We start from the raw sequence: 3,965 nt of genomic DNA, 5'->3' as shown, positions 1-3,965 counted from the left end.
TTAGCATCATCTTAACAGCACATCTTGGATTCTCTTTTGATTCTTTTTTTTTCTTTTTTATTCTCTTGTCTCTCTTTGCTTTTTATTCTAGTTGATTTGCCCCAGTAGATGGTGAGTTCTGCTTCTTTCTTCCTAGAAACTTTGTGTTTCCATGGTAGCTGAATGTTACCATATTTACTTGAGCTAAAAACCCCTTGAAAAAAAAAATCAGCATGACCATGGGGAGGACATCAGGTATTCTTTGCTTGGGATGTTAAAGAAACCTTCCTGTAGCCTTCATCAGCTCCAGACCTGTGAGGCCCTGGTGAGTTGAGGGGTGCTGGTTCTCCTCAACGGGAGCTCTGTGAATGCCTCCTGGCCTCTCTGCCCTGGAGCATGCATTGGCAATAAATTCCCTATGTGTGGCTCAGTCCAGATCTTTCTGCCTCTAGGACCAGGCCTATGGGCAGAACCTGCACTCTCTTCTGCTCCTCCATGCTATAGGAATTACATGGGAGGCCTGCCCCGATCCAGTGCTGGGTGAGTCACCTTAGCATTCTTCAGAGGTCCATCTGCCTGCAGATATAAGCCTCGCCCTCCAACCTCTTCTCGCTCAGTAAATAGAGGGAATGTTTCTGCCTTCAGCTTCAGTCGTTGTTTTATTTCTCAGCTTGTTTAGAACCCAGAGAAGATAAAATGAGAGGCTTTTTACCGGTGCTCCCTCACAGACCCTGACAGTACCGTAAGTAAATGAATGAAGCTTGTGGGGACAAGACAACAAGGAGGGGAGGGGACCATGGCACACTGAGGGGAGACCATAATGTCCAAAGGGGGAAGAGCCGGCTTGGCTCTAGCTCATTGCCATCTTGTGGGCATTTGCACCCATGTTTGCCAGATACTTCAAAATTTTCAAAGAAAGCCATTTCAAATAATTATCTCAATTTTACTATCTTGATTTTTATCTGATATCTTGCTATAGTTTGAATGTGTTCCCCCAAAAGACATATATTGGAAACTTAATCCGTAATGCAACAGTGTTGGGAGGTGGGGCCTAATGGAGGTGTCTAGGTCATGAGGCTCCACCCTCATGAATGGATTAATAATGATTATAAAAGGGCTTGAGGGTGCAAGTTTGAACTCTTGCTCTCTCTCACTCCTTCTTTGTCTTTCCTTCATGGGATAACCCAGCAAGAAGTTTCTCCCCAGATGCCAGCCCCTTGATCTTGGACATTCTAGCCTCCAGAACCAGAAGTCAATACATTTCTGCTCATTATAAATTACTCAGTCTTAAGTAATTCTTTTATAGCAGCACAAAATGGACTACGATACATCTCCCTACTTTCAAATGTTGACACTAAACTAAAAAACAAAACACCATGAGAGTCAAGTCTGCATGGGACACACGAAACACATCTGTAGGTCAAGGCTTTCTGGAGGCTGCCAGTTGGGGACGCTGCTTCCATCCTGCCCTGGATCCTCAGCACTGCATCCTCCCTGGTCACATTAGCATGTAACTCCACTCCCACTCCTGTACATACCATGTCACCTGGGAAGAGGCACTGCTATAAATACATGAGCTCTTGGAATTACAAGCTAGCATTTTCACTTGACTATTTACTGTTCTCCCCTTGATGTTGTCTTTTGGTTTGACTTGCTTAAAATGTACCCACTTTTCTAATTACACACAAATTAATCTATAAAGTATGAAAAGGCAAATGGCTCCTTACCTTTTCTTGGAATCATCAAAAGATAAGACAGTCAACAGCTTCTTGCCCAGACATGTACTACACCTGTGAATATTACTGGACCCTAGGTGAATGAAACACAAATAATGAAAGGGACTACAGATTCTTCAGCATCATTAACTCAAAGGTATCTAATAAGTCAGATTCGCATTTAAACACTTTTGGAGTGAGGTGGGCAATAATTTGATGTGATGTAACATTCATTCATTCATTTATTCATTCATTCAAGAAATAGTTTTCCAGCCGTTTCCAGCTAAAAGCCATAGATGTGACTCTAAAACCCAACAGAACACAAGTCTGGAAACTTCTCCCCTAGCTGCTGCTTCTATTTTGTTGTAGAACAAGAGCATCAGGCAAGGCTGCAGTTGTAGTTGTCCAGGAGCTGTGATCAAAAATGTGATTTCATCAGCAAAATGAAGAATCCAAATGTAACTATGCTGCATATTCCCCAAAGGTAGTTGAGCAGTTGTCTTGTTTTTTTCTCTCTGCAGTCAGGTCTTACGGAAATACTGAGAAGCTAGAGAAGAACTTAAAAAAGATGGTGGTGAAAACAGTTATACCAAGACTCTGTCTGTGGTTGTCTTTCTTTGGCACCAACTGGAGCTTTATTCCTTAAGGCTTTTTGAATATCCTTAAGCCAACTCCTCAGCTGTATGGTAGTGTCTTCAGGGCAGCCAACCTCATCCTTGAGGGCACCCAGGGTCTGCGACTCACACAGAGAATTGGGTAGTGATGATGCAAAAATGGCTCGCTTGCAGGATGTAAGTTGTTATTGGAGTTTGGGTAGTTCAAAGCTTTCATTCTTCTCTTTGACTTAAACTTAAGAGTTATCTTGTGCCACTTCCCCCTTGCTCCTGGCTGGTCAGTTGACAGTTTCTCTCTTCTGCCTGGGGGCTTTTGCAGTTTCTGTTCCCTTGTTTGAAATGCCTTTCCCTTGACCCTTCAAGTGGCTGTTTTCTTCTACTTTTTAAAATTTCCATTTAAATGTCACCTCTTCAGAGCCCTCTCCTTTCCCCAGCTCAAATGGCCTGCCCTTGTGTATTAATGGAGATAGGCTATATGCTGCAATAGTGAATAAACTCCAAATCTCAGTGGCTTAACATGACAAAGATTGATTTCTTGCTCATGTCACAATCCACTGTGAGTTGAGCGACTCTCCTCTAAGCAATGACTCAGGGATCCAGCTTCTCCAGTTTGCCCACCTCTGAGGGTGTGCACATGGGGAAGAAAGGGCTTTTAGGCAGGGGCATTACGGCCCACATCATACTGGCCAGGACCCAGGCATATGGGCAAATGGCCTCAAGTTATTTCAAAGGCGGGATGAAAAACCAGTTTTCTTCTACATTGATTTTTTTTTTTTTTTTTTTTGAGATAGGGCCTGGCTCTGTCCCCTAGGCTAGAGTGCAGTGGTGCGATCATAGCTCACTGCAGCCTCAAATTCCTAGGCTCAAGTGATCCGGCTACCTTGGTCTTCCAAATTGCTGGGATTAAAGGCGTGAGCCACTGCGCCCAGCCAGTTTTTGTTTTTTCTCCCAACAGAAATTTTACTTTATTTTCTTTCTTCACTTTTGAAGAATAGATTAATTCATTTATTTTTCACAGCAAAGATAAATAGTAATATAATGATCATTTTACAGATAGGACATTGAGGCTCAGAAAGTTTAGGTGACTCACCGACGGTCACCCAGCTAAGAACTGGGATTAGAATCCAGGACACCAGCCTTCAAAGCCCACTTTGAACACACTCTCTATACTGCTTTCACGTTCAAGATAACAAGAAAAGTGATAACATGTCAGTTGTATATTTACGGTCAGTGATAGGAAGTCAGTATTATAAGTATTCTTATTATTTAGTCCTTGAACAACAGTAACTTAGACAAAAGATAGTTTTGCTAAGAAGGCTAAGAAGCAGTGTAGACTAGTGGTTCTCAAAATATGGTCTGCAGCTTCTGGGGAACTCTAACTCCTCTCTAGAGCATCTATGAGATTGCAACTATTTTTTTTTTCTTTTTTGAGACGGAGTCTCGCTGTGTCGCCCAGGCTGGAGTGCAGTGGCACGATCTCGGCTCACTGCAAGCTCCGCCTCCCGGGTCCCCGCCATTCTCCCGCCTCAGCCTCCGAGTAGCTGGGACTACAGGCGCCCGCCACCGCGCCCGGCTAGTTTTTTGTATTTTTAGTAGAGACGGGGTTTCACCGTGTTAGCCAGGAGGGTCTCGATCTCCTGACCTCGTGATCCGCCCG

Source organism: Rhinopithecus bieti, unplaced genomic scaffold (assembly GCF_001698545.2).
Source record: "Rhinopithecus bieti isolate Rb0 unplaced genomic scaffold, ASM169854v2 scaffold_17939, whole genome shotgun sequence".
Lineage (NCBI taxonomy): Eukaryota > Metazoa > Chordata > Mammalia > Primates > Cercopithecidae > Rhinopithecus > Rhinopithecus bieti.
Note: the sequence above shows the minus strand (reverse complement) of the source record.